We start from the raw sequence: 20,897 nt of genomic DNA, 5'->3' as shown, positions 1-20,897 counted from the left end.
ATCCCAAGGTAAGGGTTGGTGGCGAGGACTGTAAAGCCCTAGTAGATACTGGAGCCACATTTTCTATGATCCCTGTGAAGCCCCCCGGCAAGAGAAAGTGGAAAGCATGTAACTATAAAAGAAATTAAAGGGAAAAAAAACAAACTAAATTGCCCATGTGTAAGCCCCTCCTCATGAAGACTGGAAATAACATACTGGAACATGCCTTTGTAGTTTCATCTGCATACCTGGTTGCCCTCTTGGGGCGGGACTTGTTAACAAAACTGCAAGCTGAAATCTTCTTCAGTGATAATCAGATTGTAGTACAGCTGCCAGCAATGCAGGGCTCAAATTATCGAATGGCCCTTCAAGCAATCAAGATTGTGTCAGAGGCCAAAGGGACTGAGATTTTAGAGAATGTTAATCCATGTGTGTGGGCAGACAGAACCCCTGCCCGACCAAATGCATAACACAAATTAAAATCTTCTTTAAAAAGGGAGAGCCCTGTGTGCGTAAGGCAGTATCCTCTGAAAAAAGCCACCTGTGCAGGCTTGAAGCCGCTCATTGAGAAGTTCAAAAATTATGGTTAGTTAATAAAGGGATCATCCCCCTTTAACACCCCGATTTTGAGTGCGCCCGAGGCAGATAGCACCTCCTTCAGGTTAGACCAAGACCTGAGAACAGTGGCTGACTGCCCTTTGTGCCTCAAAAATGATTCAAAGATGTTTGAGCCCCCAGCTCAAATGAGAAGTCGCCCATGCGCTTACTATCCTTTTCAGAGATTTCAAATTGACTTTTCAGAGTTGCCCCAGACTCATGGCTATCGGTACCTGCTAGTAATGATAAAAGCAATTGACTGCACTGCTCAGACAGTAGCCAAGATCCTGTTAAAAAGTAATCCCTAAGCTCTTGTTACCTAAAGAGAGTGAATCAAATCGGGGGCCCCATTTTGTTGGACAAGTGACGCAAGTAGTGGCCCAGGCATAACAAACTAACTAGAAGCTACACCCCCCTTGGAAACCTCAATCTACAAGTCAAGTTGAGAAGATGAACCGCACCTTAAAGACAATGCTCATTAAAATTTGTTTAAAGATTAAGTTGAAAGGCCACAGGCCTTGCCAATCACCTTGACTCGAGTATGGTGCGCCCCCAAGGGAAGTATTAAATTGACACCTTTTAAACGTTCCATAAGTGCCCACCTCGGATATTACCTATGGCTGATAGCTTAAATGTGAATTTAAAAGTAAAAGTTTTAAGATTCAGGGCTATGTTACTGCTTTGCAGTCTGTTTTGTTTTCACAGGTTTGCGACACCGCACCAATCCTGGCCTTTAGATGCTCCAGTGCATAATCTCAATCCCAGCGATTGGGTGCTAATCCAGTCCTAGAAAGATGAACCACCTACCAAGAAGCAGAAGGGTCTGTTTCAGATCCTACTTACCACTCCCATTGCTATGAAAGTCGCCAAAGAAAAGAAGTGGATTCATCACACTGAATAAAGGCATCACCTGCACCAGAGAGGGTCACACCGGAAGCTGACCCACCTGAAGGTCACCGTTGGAATAATGAACCCCTGAAAGGACTCAAGTAGCTCTACAGAAAGAGGGTGCTCTCGTTTCAAGGGTTCCTGATGAACGGAACAAAACTGAGTTCCAAAAGTTAAAAAAAAAGTGTTTTTGTTGTCAACATTCTAGTAGCTAGAACAAAGGCGTCCTAGGCCTCACTTGCTGTTTAGAGAAAACCATCAATGCCACAGCAATAATAGTTTGCGCCTTTAAGTGCATAGTCCACCGCGGGACCAAACAGAGTATAAATTTGAGAAAAGCCTTTTGAGGGGGGAATTGTAGTAAAAATGTAACCTAAAAGCCATTGTATGTGTCTTAAGCAGCACATAGTACTGTAAGAGCTGCGCATGCCTGGAATGAGCAGACAGTAACCCTAAGATAAGGTTGCTAAGCAAACCGCTGGCAACCAATCAAAAGTAACACGCTGGCTGAGGAATGTAAGCTAAGTGATAAAACTGTAGCGCGGAGGTTGCCCAGGGTCTACTCTGCTTTGAGCGTGAGCTCCTTTGTCGAACTGTTTGCAAACAATAAAATCGAGTTGGACCCAGCCTGAAGTTGACTCTCCTCTTTGGGGCAAATTGGACTAGCCTCCAGGGGGCGAAACTAGCATTTTGTGCAACAACATCAAGACATGCCCTTATTCTGTTGACAAGATAAGTTTGGGATCAGGCTATACTAGAGGTCAGCAGTTGAAAGCCTCAGGGGTACTATCTGGCTCACGAGTTGCTCATTCAGAAAAAAAAAGGTGCCGTGGTAAAGGGTGTAGCAGCTTGCCAACAGGCCACTTTGGCATGGAAGGGGGCATTTTAGTACACCCATCCCACCTCCTTCATACAAGAGCAAATCAGCAAAACCAACCCCTGACTAGAAAGCTACATGAAAGCTTCAGACCAGGGGACTACATGGAAGAAAAAGTTCAGGATGTAGTATGGCGACATGATCGAACTTCCTAAGAATCTCAGCTTTCAAGCTGTCCCGTGGTTGGGGATGGTGGAGTTCAGTGCTCAACATCATAGTTCCTTTCTCCTTCCCATAACTAGCAAAATAAAATTATGCATACTAGTTCAAATGAAAAATAAGAGAAACTATTCAAATTTGCTCACTTTGCATAACGAATACAGTTTCAGGATTCTGCTTCTCATTGTGTAGAATTTAGTTTGCAGAAATTTATTTTAGAGAACACAAAATCTTCGCTATAGGTTTCCTAGGCTTACTCATTCCAGTGCCATTTTGGCTCACCTTTTGACATGCAGATACACACATGGCTATGTTAACTGAAACACAGATTAAGCACTTTTATATACACTGTTTTCTCGCAATAAACCCTGAACTGAGACAAAGCTCAGCAAAATGTTCTGCATTTTACATCAAAGGAAATAGTGAACTACTCCTACGGCACGTCAGTTCAGTTTGTACTATATTTTCCTGAGGGACGCAATTATGTTTTATTAATTCCCTTGTCATGTTTCACCACGACAGTTCGAGCTACAGCTTACAAGGTATTAGATTTGTAAATAAAATATTGATTTAAATGTCTAAAAGGAGCGATTTTGTTGATTTAAGTTAATTCTAGTTCATTGCATTATATAATGAAAAATAAGCTCCAAACTCTGATGATCCTAAATGTCTGTTAGGACATTTCTGCATTTAAAGTTTAAATTCATTTAAGTTTCATTGTTCCCCTCTAAGGAAGCCTGAAATGGTTCTTGGAGAGGGTTACTGATCTCTAACACAGAATTCTCAGAGCCCTCAAAAAACCAGAGTTCCTTAAGGGAATCCACGTCATCTATCTATCTATAACAGAGCCTTGATGTTCAGTTTTAGTAAGTATGAAAGGGGAGGAGACCTCAAGGATGCGCAGAAAATACTTTATTGTCCAGTGCATTTCAAGGGTGTTCCTTGGACGACACTCTGATTCTGTTCTTTCAAAGAAAAAGGTTATTTTGAGATAGTGGAGGAAACTATTTTGGTTTTTCTTAGCGCCAGGCCAAAATGCCCCCCCCTTCACATCCCCATTCACTGGCCATGAAAGAGAGGGGGCAGCTATGAAACTTAGTGGTACTGGCAGCAACAGTGTTCCTCCTAGTGGATGCCAGCTGGCAGCCACTATTTTTATTACCCAGAACTCCACCCACACTAAGCTAGGCCATGCCTAATGTCACTCAGAGGATATCTGGGGTAATAAAAATGACAGCCCATAGCAGCAGTCCCTGGGAGGACTGCCGCCGCCACTGTTATAAACTGTTATAGACCCCCCAAGTCAAGTCACGAGTTCTCACTTGGCAAAATTGGCTCAGCCTTCAGAAGAACTGCATCCGAGTCACACTCAAAAACTGTTGGATAATAAATGGTCTTTGTGCACTTTGCAGTTCCTGTGTTTGGTGCCTTCCCTCCTTTCTCCCCATCAGTTTCAGTAAGCTTAAGCAGGTGAGGTGGGGAAGGGTGCATAGAGAAGTGGTAGAGGAGAAGGAATTTAATCTTTCCCTGCCCAGCATTTTTCCACCGCAGCTCCCCTGCTGCCTGCTTCTTTTCCAGGTCACGCGTTTGCAAGAATAAACACATGACTGGGTAGAAACCTGTGGGTAGAAAGGCAGCTGAGCAGGGGGAACTGCAGCATGGGAAAGGAGTGCAGACTTCCTTCTCTGCTGCTTCTCCACACAGAGGTGCCCCCACCCGAAGCTGCTTTTGTTTACTAAAACTGGCTGCCTACATGCACACATTACATGCATTTTTTTCTAAGGCGGGGTGGGATCCTAATCCCATCCGGCCCTTGTGACATCCCAGTCCAGCTCTCTGGGGCTCTCCAAATAGTCACACCCCCTTCCCCTGGCCCCGCCCTCTTTCCCCAGTCATTTGGTGGTTTCCCAGCTCTTATGCATCCTGCCCCCCTCCATACTAAAGGCTTGAAATGCCTCTCCTAAGGCTTGGTGACTGGCAGGAAGAGCTTTACACTAACATTAGCTGGTATTTTGGGCCCCACTCCTATTGTCTTCAGCCACACCGTCTCTTGCCCCTGAGAGAAACTGAATTTGGCCCTTGGGCTGAGAGGTTCCCCATTCCTGGTATAAGATGTAGTTTGCTCACCACCACCACCCCGACATCCTGTGTCCACATAATAAGGACAAAAGCGATGGGCTGATTTCTCACAGACAATCGTCTTAGCTGAATGCTTTCAGTAGGAACACAGGAAGCTGCCTTATACTACCTCGTGATGCTGGGGATCAAACCTGGGACCTTCTGAATGCAAAGTAGGTGCTCTACCACTGGGTTACAGCCCCTCAGGCTCCATCAACCCTAAGCTACCATGTTTATACTGTAGTGATGAGGCTGGGCACCCCTGGATAGCATAGGTACTGACATACTGGGGAACTCTCTGCAGAATGTAATTGGAGACATAGGAACACAACAGAGGAAGGCTGTGGGAATGGTATATAGAATGTGGTAAATGTTTGCAAACCAGTATCACAGAGCCATAGAGGCAGTCAACACAGCCATACGAAAGTTAAAGCAGTTAAACGTTACTCTTTTGCCACGTGGATTGCACAGGGAAGTGAGTAACATCTAATGTGTGGAGATATCCTGAGGCAAATTCAAAATATCTACAGCAATGCTGAGATTATTAAGTAACTTGACCAGACAAGACTTCTTCTGAAGAGGCAGAGCAGGTCTAATATACCTTTTGAGTTCTCTCTAGGACTGTGGCAAAACACCTGCAGAGTTAGATTGCAGGAGGGAGGGGAAAGATAGTATTTGTACAGTTTGTTGTGTATACTTTTGCTCCCCTAACCTTTTTTCATTCTGCCTATTGGCCTGTGACCATTTCCTTTGCCTCATTATTTCAAACAGTTGTAAGTGTACAAATGTCAGAGCTTTCCCTGCTGTGTTCAATTAAATAATTCTGATGGTAAGCATTTTGAGGAACCCCAGGTTTGAGACTGACATAATATTAAGACCCTCTTAACATACATATCATTGTGGTATGAGAAAGAGATTGTACTGAACACTGCAAAAACAATATAATTATTTTGAATTAGTGAAAAAGGAGCTACAGCCAGAAGGAAATATGAGCTTATGTCTTTCAAGGGGGCTATCTGATTTCCACGGGAGTAGGCTCCACTCTACACAGCTTCAGCCTTTGGTTGTATTTTAAAGAAATAGATTTTTGTTGTTAAAGGAGAACCCATGTTGTCAAGACTAAGCATTTCAAAGATGTTATTTAGCTCCCAGTGTTAACTGTATGCCATGCTGGCTCCCCATTAATAGTTTTCAATGAAGGACCCTGTTATAATGAAAGGTAAAATGTTGTTTGCCCTTTTCAAAGAATGTATAAATGATTAAGCTACTGTTTTTAATGGGGTGAGGTACAGTATAGCTTTTGTAAAGCAAATCAGGACAGCTGGCATTATTTCACTAAATTTGGTGGCATCTACAAAGTTCTGGTAGGTATTGATAAGAACCTTAAGCAGACTGACACAATCTCAGTCTCTCAACAGAGTTTAATGGTGATTATCATGAGGAGGGAAGGATGACATTTTTTCTTCCCCATCAATAAATGCAAAAGCCTTTATTGTAAATGCACTGATTTCATCTGTACTGCGGCAGTGAAACCTCTGATTGAGATTGGCTGAACTGCTGTGGTGGCATGGAATAATCAGTTGCTCAGGAAAGAGGGACTAACTCAGGGCCAAACTAAACATTCTCCTAACCACACATAATAGAGCTATGAGTGACTGTTTTTCCCCACTCTCCTGCAAGTATGCATGCCCTCAATTTGAATCTGGCCCATAGCACTTCAGGAGAGGAAGGTTTATGCCTCCCCCGTCACCTGTTTGTTTCCTGAAATATTACCACCATCCCTGCAGGTGTTAAAAAAAGAAAAGAGAAATAAATTGAGCCTTCTCCCTGCCTTTTTTTACCCCCCACCACACACATGGGGGGCTGGAATTTCAGAATGAAAACAGTTAGGGGGAAGCTTAAACCCTCCTCTCCCAAAGTGGTATGGTTCTGATGCAAATCAGGGCCATATGCACTTGCAATCATGTATAGCTCCACTATGTGTGATTAGGAGAACATTTAGCTTGGCCCTCAGCCTTCCCTAACCTGGTGCCCACTGGGTAGTGTTGTACTGCAACTGCCATCACTCCCAGCCAGTGTGGCCCTTGGCCCTGCTGGCTGGGGGAAGGTGGGAGTTGCAGCTGAACGCATCTGGAGGGCACCAAGTTGGGGGAGGGTGATCTAACTACATATTACTGTCTATACATAATGTGCAGCTACATCTGTGCTTTCCTATTACTCAAGAGTAAGTGTGTGCCCCCCTCAATCCTGTAAGCGGGTTAGGGGTGGCAGAGAATCTCTCTCTCTCTCTCTCTCTCTCTCTCTCTCTCTCACACAGAGAGAGAGAGAGACAGAGAGAGAATAAAAGACCTCCCACTGCTGCCAATGGGAGGTTTTTTACTATCCCTAACTGCCATTTGGAGGGCGGGCAAGAACACCGGTAGAAGCTGCAGCCAGGGAATGAAAAGATTAAAACCTCCCCACCCTGCATGCTGCAATCCCAATCCGGATTGAAGGTGCTTACCTGTGAATAACAAAAGAGCACAAACACTATTAAAAATAACATGTAGCTAGACCCTTAGGCTATATATTGTTGGCAGCAAGGGAGTAGGCACACAAGGGAGAGCTGGGGACTTTCAGCCAGAAAGCCAAGGGGGCTCATCAGTCTAGATACTAGACCCTGACAGGGAAATTCTACCAACTGTGGCATCGCCTGTCACTTCAGCATTGCGACCTGGCAGCCTGAGGGGGCAATGAGGTTTGCAAAGCAGCATGGGAAGGGGTGGGTGGCTTTCACATATTGATTTGAATTAACCAACCAACTGTTTAGCTTCAAGATTCTAGTTTATCTGCGATGGATTCAACCCAAAGTTCTGAGTTTTTGGAACAGGTAGTTTCTGAACAGAGATGCTGAAAGACAATCAGACTATTGAACATTCCTGGCTTGATGCCTTCCTCTTTCGGGAAGATATTCAGAGATATTTCCAGCCCACCGAACAGAAGGCTTCTTCTCCAGTTAGTGGAATTTTTTCAGACTCCTGTGAAAGCTGATAAGGGATTCAAAGGTATTGTTAGCCACCAATATTGAATTGCTGCAAGACTGTAAATGTTGGATGGAAAACTATCAAGATGTGTATAGAACAAAATAATCACAATGCTGCCTTGAAAAGGACACGTACAGGTTTGTTGACTGACAGGCAAAATGCTATATAACAGCATACACCTGTTGTAGGTTATACTATTTTTAAAAATCTGATCTGCTTTTGCAGGGTGTGGCTCTGTGCTGCTTAGACCATTAAAGAGACAAGAGGAACTGGGCAACGTTGTAGTGGCGATGACGGGGTTCATCACACAGAGCTTTTATCCTGCTATTGAGATGGCTCTGTCATGGACGTCTGCAGGCTCTTTAGATGACCCGTTACCTTCCAGAGTGTCTCCCGCCATTTCCCCCAGCCTATCCCATGTTTTCCCCCAGCCTATCCCATGTTTTCCCCAAACGCAAAAAATGTGGTATTTTTCCCAGCCCATGGAACAGGAGCGCCATGACCGCCACATGAAATTCTCCCATAGCAGAAGAAGCCACTCTGTCTGCCCGCTGTGGGTGTTTGTTTTCGGTTGTTGGGGGCGTGGTCAGGATGACGAAGACACTGAGGATGGGACTGGGGTGAAAGTCCCTTACCTGATCCCGAAGCTTGATTCGCGTTGGGGGGGAGGCGCTCCGTCCCTCCCCCCCCAAATTCTGGCGGGGGGGAGGCGCCCCGTCCCTCCCCCCCGAAATTCTGGCCGAGGGGAGGCGCCCCGTCCCTCCCCCCCGAAATTCTGGCCAGGGGGGAGGCGCCCCATCCCTCCCCCCCGAAATTCTTGTCGGGGGGGAGGCGCCCCGTCCCTCCCCCCGAAATTCTGGCGGGGGGGAGGCGCCCCGTCCCTCCGGCCGCAAAACATCGTCTCCTGCCGGGACGCAAATGGCGGCAGCCAAAGCCGCCACCGTTTGCGTCCCTGCAGTCAGCCGTGATAGGCTACGTAAATGTTTACGTAGCCTATCATGGCTGAGTGGGAAAAAAAAACCTGCGCATACGCAAAATTGCAGAGCCCATGGGCGCTGCCATTTGCGTTCCTTATTTTGGCACGTGTAGTCTACGTAAACATTTACGTAAACTACGGCGAAAATAAGGGGAACGTTATTTGCGTTCCCCTTATTTTCGCTGTAGTCTATGTAAATGTTTACGTAGACTACACGTGCCAAAATAAGGAACGCAAATGGCGGCGCCCATGGGCGCCGCCTTTTGCGTACACACGGGTTTTTTTTTTTCCACTCAGTCGTGATAGGCTACGTAAACATTTATGTAGCCTATCACGGTGTTTTTTAAAAATCTAGCCGTGATAGGCTACGTAAATCTTTACGTAGCCTATCACGTTTTTTTGTTTTTGTTTTTTTTAACTTGGAAATGGCGGCGGCGGCAGCCGGTCAGAAGACCAGCTGCCGCCGCCGCCGCATCGCTGCCGGAGCCGCCGCCAAGGACATTCGCCAAAGGTAAGTCCCGTCCCAGGGGTGGCAGGGGGGTGGCAGACCGTTTCTCCACCAATTTCGGGGGGCCGAATGCGCTGGCATTCGGCCTCCCAGAGATTCGTGGAGAAATTCTCTGACATCCCTAGGTTGCAGGGAAAGAGACCCGAGCAGATTTGACAGGCGTGAGGGCAAGAATTGCCTGCCGATTGCATCTCCTGCCTCTGCATTTCTCAATGAGATGGAGAAAAGGGTAAAATGCCTCCCTGCAACAAAGGGAGACACATCTGATCCCCCACCCCACCAAGCTCAGAAGCCCTCTGTTGATTCAGAGCACCCTATTAAGTTCAGTGGGGCTTACTCCCAAGTAAGTGTGCCGAGGGTTGCAGACTTACAGGGTGATCTTGTGTCTACTCAGAAGTAAGTCCCACTGAGTTCAACGTGGCTTACTTCCACATAAGTGTGCCAAGGGTTGCAGATTTATACTGTGGTATTATCTCTACTCAGAAGTAAGTCAGAAGTTTCCTGGGGGCTGCGAGAAAACAGCGCAGCAGAAGTTGAGATATGAAAACAAGACTCCCCCGCCCCCCTTTGCACACATACCAGGGAGGGAGGGAGGCACTCCCTCAGTTCAAACCACATGGCTGCTTTGTAAAGGAGCCTTTCCTAATCCCTCAAAGAAACTGAAAGCAGGAAGCTCCAGAAAGGATGTGGGTTCTTGCGCGCTTTTTGCTTAATGTAGAAACACCCGATGATGATAAAAAGATACCTAGAGGATTTTTTGCAAAAGTAACATGGACAAGCCTGTTAAAGCCAGTACCTGTTGGAAAAGGAGGAGAAGCCACCATCCAGTGAGGAGGGAGTGCCTGCTGCTGCTTGCCATTGGTGCTGCTGCCACCACCACCACCACCACCGCCGCCGCCGCCACCACCACAGCTACTACTACTACTGCTACTATTATCAACACTTTCTTTTAAAGAAAGAAAAAACCTTTTAAAATGACCATGCCGGTCCTGGAGCGGCATGGTCATTTTAAAAGGTTTTTTCTTTCTTTAAAACAGCGTTGCTTTAAATAAATAGTTTATTGCTCAGGTACACCTAAGACAGCCTTCTTTTGGGAAGCCCCTAGGAAGAGGAAGTGTTTTGGCTGAAAGTAAATGAAAACGGAGGATTTCAATTAAAAAAAACACACATAAATATTTATGAAAAATAGCGATTCTTACGGAAGTTATGCAGACTCACGGAGGCGGCTGGGCACCGGAATTACGCTTGTCAGTACAGATTTATCTTCGTAATTTTCGGAGTGGAAAAAAAAGAGGAGAATTCTGGGGGCTTGTGAACGGCGGAACGGAGCACTGGCCGCAAACTGCGGAAGTCAAGCAGCACTGAAGGTACACAGTTTGTATATCCCTACCCATTCCTACCTGCAGGGCCGATTCCAGAGAGTGGTATAGGGGGATTCCTGTTCTACCCCATAGCTATTAAGCTGTGGGGTGCCATAGGGTTCTATTCTATCCCCCATGCTGTTCAACATCTATATGAAACTGTTGGGAGAGGTCATTAGGAGTTTTGGGGTTGGGTGTCACTAGTATGATGGTACTCAGCTCTATTTCTCCTTGTTGGTTGAGGCGGTGAAGGTGCTAGACCAGTGCCTGGAGGCTATGAGGGGCTGGATGAGGGCCAATAAACTGAAGCTGAATCCTGACAAGATGGAAGCTCTGTGGATTGGTGGTTCCAGAGTCCAGGAATCAGGTAAACAACAGGACAGGGTTGCACTCCCCCTGAAGGAGCAGGTGCGTAGCTTGGGAGTACTCCTAGATCCATATCTGTCACTGGAGCATCAGGTGGACTCTGTGGCCCGGAATACTTGGGGCCAGCTTTGGCTGATCTGCCAGCTGCAGCCTTTCCTAGACAGGGATAACCTAGCCACAGTAGTACATGTGATGGTAAGTTCCCGATTGGACTATTGCAGTGCACTTTACGTGGGGCTGTGTCAGGGTGGAAACTGAGCCGATAGAACCCCAGAGCAGTTCTGATTCTGAGGAGGATCAGCAATCCATGGGAGAGGAGCCAGCTCATCCCTCATAGGCACAGCAGCTGGCAGAGATTCCTCCTGTCGGCATTCCTGAGATAGATAGTGACCCGGGCAGTGAGAGAGTACGGGAGGGGGGCTTGCTAGATGCTCAACGCAGACGCAGGGAGCAACGAGCGATGGAGGGTGCGGAAAGGAGGCATAGCGCCTGTTTGGCATGCAAGCAACGGCCGCCTCCCGTGGACCCAAAGGAAAGAGGGAGGATCTCTCCCTAGCCCATAAGTTCAGGGTCTTCAAGTGACTCTCCTTCAAATGGGGATCAACTGCCTACTCAGAGCATAGGCTACTCTGCTGTTCCTTGCTTAGTCGCTGGTGATTAGCATCTGAAAGAGTCATGAAGTTGTAAAAGGATTAAAGCCTTGAAAATAATCCTTTCGTCTGTGTCTTGAGTTGGCTATTGGAGTGTACTGAAAGAGGCCACTAGGGCACTCCTGACAGGCTGCCCTTGAAGGCAACTCAGAAGTTGCAGCTAGTGCAAAATGCAGCAACTAGACTGCTGACCAGAACACCTCATAAAAACTATATAACACCTGTTTTAAAGGAATTGCAATGGCTGCCAATATGCTTCTGGTCAGAATTCAAGCTTTTGGTGATGACATTTAAAGCCCTAAGCGGCTTGGGACCTCAATATTTGAGGGAGCACCTCTCCCTATATATGCCTGAGAACTTGAAATCTGTTGGAAGGGCCCTCTTCTGCATCCCACCAGTATAAGACATACACTATGGTGGGATGTGGAAAAGGGCCTTCTCTGCTGTGGCACCCCGGTTGTGGAATGCCCTCCCCTTGGAGGCCTGATTGGCACAGACATTGGTCTTGTTTCAGCACCAAGTAAAAACATGGCTTTTTACCAAAGCCTTTGAGGGCTAAATGCATTCCCTAGCATATTGTTTTACCTGTTGTTTTAGATTTTAACTGGTATTAGCTTAATAGTTTAATATGTTTCTAGGTGTGTAAGGGAGCAGCCCCTTCATGGATCACTGCCTTGTTGTGGCGAAGGGGCTTGCGCAACTCAGTGAAGCCATAAGCTATGCCGTGCAGGGCCACCCAAGACAGACAGGTCATGGTGGAGAGTTCTGACAAAATGTGGTCCACTGGAGAAGGAAATGGCAACCCACTCCAGCATTCTTGCCAAGAAAACCCCATGGAACGTATCACAAGGCTAAAAAATGAACTTGAGCACGCTCCAGGAGAGAGTGGAGGACAGGAAGGCCTGGTGTGCTATGGTCCATGGGGTCACAAAGAGTCGGACATGACTTAACAACTGAACAACAACAACAAGGGAGCAATCCTGTGGCCACTAGACACTGTCTAGAGGGCCATAGGATATGCTCTTTTCTGGGAACTGACATCAGAGCCCGTGCTCCGAGGTCGGTTCCTGGAAATTCGACCTTGCCCCTCGTCCGTGCTGCCTCCGAGGCAGTGTGGAGAAGCCCCATCCTACGCACCTGGAAGATGAGCACGGAGCGACTGAAAATGGGCATTCTGGGGGGTATTCTGGGGTGGGGAGAGCGGAGCTGTGTGTATGACACATCCCATGTGTCGTATGGCAGCTTCGTCTCCCAGTCGCCCCCAGACTAGAATGGCTGTCTAGCAAAACACAGCAAGGCAGGAGAGGTGTGGAGGGAATGATCTCCCCCGTGCCTCTCCTGCCTTGCTTAGGATAGGCGGTTGCGTCCGAGTTCTGAGGCGGCCGCCTATCTAGTTAGGATTGCACCCTAAATTATTTATTGTTTTATACTGTTTAAATTGATTTTATCTGTATGCCGCCCTGAGATCTTAATGATATAGGGTGGGATAGAAATGTTTAAATAAATAAATAAGTTGGCTTTTATAATTAAAATAATTATCGTACCCAATGACAAGAGACTGCAAACCTTTCAGAATTTTAGAGGGTAAGTATGTTACAGCTAGTGATGAATTTGTTTAAGCATTTATAGCTGATGAACATATGAGTTTTAGTGTCCAGCTTTCAACTCTCTCTTTCTGTCCCTCTCTTTATATACATTTTAGTGCCTTAAATATGTGTTTCTGAATGTTACCTGCTCTCAGCCTTTAGATATAGGGAGAGCTAAACATCATATAAATAAAACCAGCAGCCGAATCATTTGAGCTTTCTGCCACACGTTTTTATTTCTGATAACAACCTTTTCAACAACTGTACTTTGCATGGGACAAATTTTTGCTCATTAACTGACCTATATGTTGAATGGATATAATAAGTAAGTGGATGTGGCTAACACACCCAGGGATTTCATACTCTAAGAAACAAGGCCTATTTGGGGCTAGCCCATCATTATGTGTGTGTGTGTGTTACACACACAATTCACGTTTCCTACACATACATGCCCCCCACACACATGCACACATATCCACGCCCAGAACTCAGCTAGCACCTCAAGCTGCTCCTTGATTTGCTAACTGAGTCCTGACCTGGCTCTGCTCTCTGCTTCCCTTCCTCGATAGGGGATCGGGAGGAGGAATGAAGCCAACTGAGCCATGGCCTTGAGGAGCACTCCTTGAGGCTGCAGCTCAGTCATTCTCCCTTCTTTGACATGGGCAGGGCTTCGGGGAGGGGGCGAGACCTTGCCCGAGCCCTCCACAGGCCAGAGGGATGACCTGGCAGGCCAAATTCAGCCCATGGGCCAAAGGCTCTCCATTCTTGCTCCACAGGTAGATGATATTGCACACACATACATGACCGAGAGACCCTGTCAAGGAGACGCACATCCCAAATACCAGAGTTAGTTTTGCCTTAACTGAAACAGTTTCCTCAAGTGCAATGCCAACATTCCCCCATAAGAACGAATAGTAGCTATTTGTTTCATATGAGAAAAGGTAAAGGGGTAAACTCAAGCTCACCATCAGAGTGTGGGTTGAAAACTGCCCCTGCTGCAGGTGGTCCCTGCTTTTGAGAATCAAGCCTGTTGCATCCTGGGTTTTGCTTATTGCAAATGCTGGAATGTAATGAAATCTTGGAAACTGGTTTATCCATATATAAGCTGGATACGTGCTGAAGGAATCCATAACCATGAAATAGGTCTTCAGGGCACTGCTGTATATCATATACCTCTTATCTAAAGAATTCACATGCATCTGGAATAAAATAGTCCATAGTCCATAATTTTGGCTTCTTAGCCAAGCCATTATTTGCAGTTGCCACCAACCCATCACCTTCCCCAAGGCCTATGGCATGTACCGAGAACTAAGGGAAGGGTGGGGGTGATTACCCTTGCAATGGACTTGTGCAGATGGCATAAGCAGCAGCACCTTGCTGCTGCCACCATGCAACAGTCCAACAGGAAGGGAGGGAAATCATCTGATCTTTCCTTGCCCAAGTTCCCCATAGTTGAAAACAGATGTGTTCTCCTCACTGAGCTTTTTGCACTAGGCAGAGGAAGCATCAAGTCACTTAGGTCCCTCCCACAACAGCCTTGTTCTTGGAAGAGAAACACCTTTCTTCTTCTTCCACTAAGAACTTGGGGGAGAAAAGGAGGAGTGGGTCTCTGTCTCTTCATGCTGGGCTTTTGCAGGAAGCGTAGTGGCATCCCAGAGAAGGAGAGGCACTCGCCACTGAAGAGCAGACAAATTAATTTACAGAAACCTGAAGATAAGTCTTCCTTCATAGACACAGTCATTCTTACAATATTACTCATGTAAGTAAATCTGTAATTAAACTTCACTGGGGCAAATGCAATATTTTTATTCCTATATTCAGCCAATGAAGGCTCATATGAGTTGAGATGGCTTCTGACTAAATGGAGACTGAATTATCTGCAGCTGATGGACGTGAAGGTGCGCTCTACGGTTCACCATGGTGTGAAAGGATATTGCCCAGTTGGCTGTCCCAAGATAGAGGACATGGTACACTTTTTAATGGAATGTCCCCTGTATGCGGAGCTGAGGAAGCAATATCTTGAGCCCCTAACAGTTGTGCCCAGTAACAAATCTTCTTGAAGTATAACCTTATTATTACTGGTTGGTACAGATTACTATACATCCTACAGGACTGCCAAGTTTGTCCAACAGGCTTGAGAGAAATAGACACTATCGACTGGCATAGAAGATTAAGCCTGCTAATATATTATAATAGGTTAATAAATATTGTCTAGACTTCGTGAAAAGTTTTAATAGTCCCCTATGAAATGTTTTAATTAGCTTTGTCATAATCACCCTCCTTAATATTTCTTATTTTGGTGTCACTTTCTGTTTAAGAGGGGTATGTATTATGTTTCTGTATGTGTATGGCCTGATTGGTTAATAAGCAATAAACTGAACTGAACACAGGCCCAGCAGTTCATAAGATCTTGAGTCAAGGTCCCTCACAATTAGGGATGCTTGAGACTTTTGTTTGATTTGCATTTTTTAGTGAACTGACCTGATTGTAATCCGCACTTCCTGGATTAGTACATAGATTGGAACACAGTTATCCTTTGGTTTTCACACTTCTCTAAATTTTCTAATTCAATTCTCAGCTCAGGGAATGATCAAACTGCATATTTTAAGTTAAAATGCGTTTTTAGACATGCAGAAAAATGTATATTTTAGAATAAAATGTATAGAAATACATACGTTGTGGGAAAACATGTTTAAAATGCTGTGGATTTTCGTGAGATATAAAAAAAGACTGATGTAGAAATAAAACAGGATGGAACACACTCAAGAATGAACACATGCAAAATTAATATGGAACAAATAGATTGATCTGTCCATCCATACTTGCAACTATAATCTATGTAATACTAGTTAATATTTTTGTGAATCGCCCAGAGAGATTCGGGTATGTGGTATAGTAATATAATGAATGAATGAATGAATGAATGAATATGGGTAATGTATCACCCACAGGTCATATCCAGTCAATTTAACTCTTGCTCCAACCCCTTCTTTACCACCCATTCCTGGAGCCTGTGGAAACCAAAAAGATGCTGCTCCAGAGGACGGAAACCTTGGGGGACTAGCTGTGGTACACAGGCTTTATGCTGCCCTGAGCTAATCTGAGCCAGTGTAGTGTGGTAATTATACTTTTGATTTTGGATTTGGGCAACTCAGGTTCAAATCCCCACTCAACTATGAAGCTCAGTACATGGTCTCAGGCAAATCACTCTCAGCATCACTAACTCACAGGCTTGGTGAAGAGCTAAAGCACCACTCTCAGCCAATTGGAAAAAGGGCAGGATACAAATGCAACACAAATTTAAATAATAGATCCAAGCTTCCATCTAATTGAAGAGGTTTGGTCCAAATATTCTTGGGAGTTTCCTTCTTGCTTATATCTCTAAATACAATAGGTACATTTAGACGAAAGGAAACCCATGGATAGGCAGAGCTGACTCAGGTGGCTTCAGACTATGGAAATCAGCCATCCATACTTCTGGCATAATGTATGAAGGAACTTGCACATCTTCTGCATGGTAAGATGAGTGAGCTCCAGGCACATCTGGTGCCTAAGCATCGCACTGAGAGGAAAACGTGTCATTGGCTCACTCGCAACTTCACGCGATATCCTGGCAGTGCAAGTTATTCATCCATCTGCCATTGCCACTTGATGGTAATGTTCAAAGTCAGCCTCAATTTAAAGAAGTTAATGAGCGGTTGAGAAGATGAAACGACGAGCTGAAACTTCAAATAATGAGATTGAAAATGAGAAAGGGGGGGAGAAGAGAGCGCTCTGGCTGCATATCAAGGTAATATTACATCCTGACTGCGTTAGCTTGTGAAATTATCTCTTCAGGGCAGTAAGAGAAAGGACCCCTCCTGGGATTTTTATGGGAGTAAGGGTCAATATTAAAAACAAGTGTGAAGAGAACTGAGCACCTGAACTAATAGCCTCTTCTGTCTCTGGATTTAATGGGTTTGTGTGCCTCACTTTACCACAACAGAGATTTTAACACTGAACCATCTCTGAAGGCGTTAGGAAGCTTCATTAACTCGTGCTGGGTTAAAAAAAGAAGAGAGACAGCCAAGATCTTCAGAGTAATATATGAATGCTGAGTGTTCAGCTTTCAACTAACTTCCATTCTAAATGTCAGAGAAGGGATACAGCAAAAACATGTCTTGTTTTTAAAAAAACGATTAGCTGATGAGATTGCTGAACGCTTCTTTCGTCCTTTCTTTCCTCCTGTTCTCAAGTCACACTCTAAATGTTCATTTTAAAAAGCTGGAAGAACAGAGAGAGAAGGTGGCAGGCATATCAGTGACTTTCTATCGTCCAGCCATCCTCGGTGACCTTACTCCTATCACTCCCTCAGAAACCAAACATGGTGTTTGCAAAGATGCAGCGATATTGACAGAAGGTGTGCACCACCTGGAGACAAAATCTTTTGATATCCTCAATTTCCAGCACTGAACAGGTGTTAGTCAACTGAGCATGCATTTAGCTTTTTTATTTCTTTTTTTTAAGGCAGCCTTCGCAAATTTTAGTTGTATTCACCACTTCTCCATATGCTGATACTTAATTTCATGGCTCAAGGTTGGGGGTGTTGTTTAAAAAATATGTGTGTTTTTAAGGTCCTGAATTATTTCTGCTATTATCTAATGTGAAACTACTAATAAAATCCTAACGATGGCAACCATGATTTGCACGGCTCTCTCCAGGGTGGTTATATATCTCCAGTTACAATTCAAAGATACTGGGTGTCTCTACAATAAGCAAAAACCCCACAAAAAACACATCCTTTCTGGAGCTTCCTGCTTTCGGTTTCTTTGCAGGATGAGGAAGGGCTTCTTTACATGGCAGCCACATGGTGTGAACTGAGGGAGTGCCTCCCTCCCTCCCTGGCATGTGTGCAAAGGAGCAAGGGGGGGGAGTCTTATTTTCGTAGCTCAACTTCTGCTGTACTGTTTTCTCACAGCCCCCAGGAAACCTCTGACTTACTTCTGAGTAGACATAAAATGTAAGATTATGCTGTAAGTCTGCAGCCCTTGGCACACTTATGTGGGAGTAAGCCCTACTGAACTCAATGGGACTGACTTCTGAGTAGACACAAGATCACCCTGTAAGTCTGCAACCCTCGGCACACTTACTTGGGAGTAAGCCCCACTGAACTTAATAGGGTGCTCTGAATCAATAGAGGACATTGCTTCTGAGCTTGGTGGGGTGGGGGATCAGATGTGTCTCCCTTTGTTGCAGGGAGGCATTTTATCCTTTTCTTCCTCTGATTGGGAAATGCAGAGGCAGGAGATGCAATCGGCAGGCAATTCTTGCCCTCACGCCTGTCAAATCTGCTCGGGTCTCCTTCCCTGCAACCCCAGTCCCATCCTCAATGTCTTCATCATCCTGACCGCGCCCCCAATAACTGAAAACAAATGCCCACAGCAGGCAGACACAGCGTTTTCTTCTGCTATGGGAGAATTTCACGTGGCGGTCATGGCGCTCCTGTTCTATGGATGTCAGAGAATTCCGCCACGGATCTCGGTGAGCCGAATGCCAGTGCATTCGGCCCCCCGAAATCTGTGGCGGAACGGCCTGCAACCCCCCCGCCACCCCGCGGATTCCCCCGGGACGAGACTTACCTGGGGTGGATGTTCTGGGCAGTGGCGGCTGCTGGTCTTCTGACCGGCTGCTGCCGCCACCATTTGCAGTCTTGTCGGGGGGGGTTTTTTTTTTTTTACAGAGATGTGATCGGCTACGTAAAGATTTAAAAAGCGCCCGCTACGTAAAAGCGTTCCCCTTTATTTTCGCCGTCATAGTCTACGTAAATATTTACGTAGACTAAGACGGCCAAAAATAAGGAATGCAAATGGTGGCGGCCATAGCCAGCGCCATTTGCGTACACGGGGTTTTTTGTTTTTTTTTACCCAGAGCCCTCCGCGGCTGGAAATCCGGTTGCGGACGGCTCTGGCCTGGGCCTGGCCGGCTGCTCTGCGGAGCCGCTGCGGAGCACAGCCGGCCGTCGAGGATTCCGGGGGGGGAGGAACGGATCGCCTCCCCCCCGTCAAGGATTCCGGGGGGAGGGACGGAATGCCTCCCCCCTCACCATGAACATAGTCTGCGGAAAGGTAAGTGACTTTCGTACATCCTATGTTCCAAGGGCTGGTAAAAATACCACATTTTTTGCGTTTGAGGAAAACACAAGATAGGCTGGGGGAAATTGCGGGAGGCACCTTGGACATTAACAGTGTCATGTAAAGAGCTTGCAAACTTCTGAGAGAGAGCCATCTCAATAGCAGGATAAAAGCTCTTAAAGCAATATGTAGGAAACTTCCCAATATCTACTGCCCTATGAATCAAATAAGAAAAACCCTGCAGACAACAGTATACATTTGCTAGTCTTCTCAACCTCACAAAAATATTCACAATTAGACAGGAATCTAGCATTTTCTACCATTTAACCCCTAACTTCCTAACTCTGCATAACAGTCTCTGGTCAGCACTTATTTTTATTCAGGGACCACACTAGAAGAAGGAATAGATGGAGGATGATGGACTAAGGCTGTCCCACAAAGTGGATTGCTAGGAACTCTGATAGTCATGAGCTGCACTGCCCACTCCAATCCACACACCCTGATTGCCTCTTTGTGGGCAATTTGATCAGCTGATACGCCTCGAGGGATTAGATTTGGGCCGAGGGCTTACAGCTGCTGAGCCTTGTAATGTTGTTATATGTGATTCTCAACACTGACTCATTTGACTCTCAAGGGTTTTTAGTGGCTCTGGTGTGGAAACTTTGTTTTTTGGTGTGGAAACTTTGGTGTGTAACTGCTACTTTGGATAAAGTAGCAGTTACAGGAACTCTGGGGGAAAGCGACCATGTTGTACTTGAGTTCTTGGTTCTAAGGGAAGCAAAAGCCGAGTGTACTCAAACGCGTACCCTGGATTTTAGGAAAGCTGATTTTAATAAACTCAGAACAATGATCAGTAAGGTCCCATGGCAAACAATGCTAGCGAGAAAAGGAGTCCAAGATGGGTGGGAACTTTTAAAAAAGGAAATTCTCAAGGCACAATCACAAACAATTCCAACAAGAATTTGGTGGAAGACAACAGAAGAAGCCAATGTGGCTTCACAAAAAGCTTAGGGATGACCTGAAAACAAAAAAGGACACATATAAGAAGTGGAAAGAAGGCCAAGTAACAAAGGAAGAGTACAGGCAGGTAGCACAGAATTGCAGGGATGGCGTCAGGAAGGCTAAAGCGGAGAACGAGGTGAGGTTAGCGAGGGATGCTAAAAACAACAAAAAGGCTTTCTTCAGCTACGTGCATAGTAAAAGGCAGAGGAAAGAAATGGTTGTTCAGCTATTAAATAAGGATGGCAAAATGATAACAGATGACAAAGAAAAGGCAGAGGTGCTCAATTCCTACTTTGGCTCAGTCTTCTCCCAAAAGAGGGTCTATGACCCCCCTGGCAAAGGCGAAGTACAGGCTGAAGGGGCAGGATTGCAGCTTGAGATCGACAGGCATATGGTCAAGGAACACCTCATTACTTTGAATGAGTTCAAATCTCCAGGGCCAGATGAACTGCATCCTAGAGTAATAAAGGAACTGGCAGAAGAACTCTCAGAACCGCTGTCTATTCTCTTTGAGAAATCATGGAGGACCGGGGAAGTGCCAGATGACTGGAGGAGGGCTAACGTTGTCCCTATCTTCAAAAAGGGTAAAAAGGAGGAACCTGGGAACTACAGACCAGTCAGTCTGACATCAATCCCTGGGAAAATTCTGGAGCAGATCATAAAGCAATCCATCTGGAAGCACCTTGACAACAATGCC

At 45.7% G+C, this 20,897-nt stretch overlaps 1 long non-coding RNA gene across 1 annotated transcript in view; it reads right to left on the bottom strand.

Annotated features, from left to right (window-relative positions):
- Positions 1-292: 292 nt before the first annotated feature.
- LOC146358748 (uncharacterized) overlaps positions 293-20,897 on the bottom strand; it is an 862,550-nt gene continuing 841,945 nt past the window's right edge. Inside the window, exon 2 of the long non-coding RNA XR_014785649.1 lies at positions 293-1,522. This is a non-coding gene — a long non-coding RNA (uncharacterized LOC146358748). The remainder of the gene's footprint in view (positions 1,523-20,897) is intronic.

Source organism: Heloderma suspectum, chromosome 1, assembly GCF_057233095.1.
Source record: "Heloderma suspectum isolate Gila_16-S chromosome 1, 16-S_ref, whole genome shotgun sequence".
Classification (NCBI taxonomy): Eukaryota; Metazoa; Chordata; class Lepidosauria; order Squamata; family Helodermatidae; genus Heloderma; species Heloderma suspectum.
The sequence above is the reverse complement of the archived record's forward strand: the minus strand, read 5'-3'. Positions and strand labels throughout refer to the sequence as shown.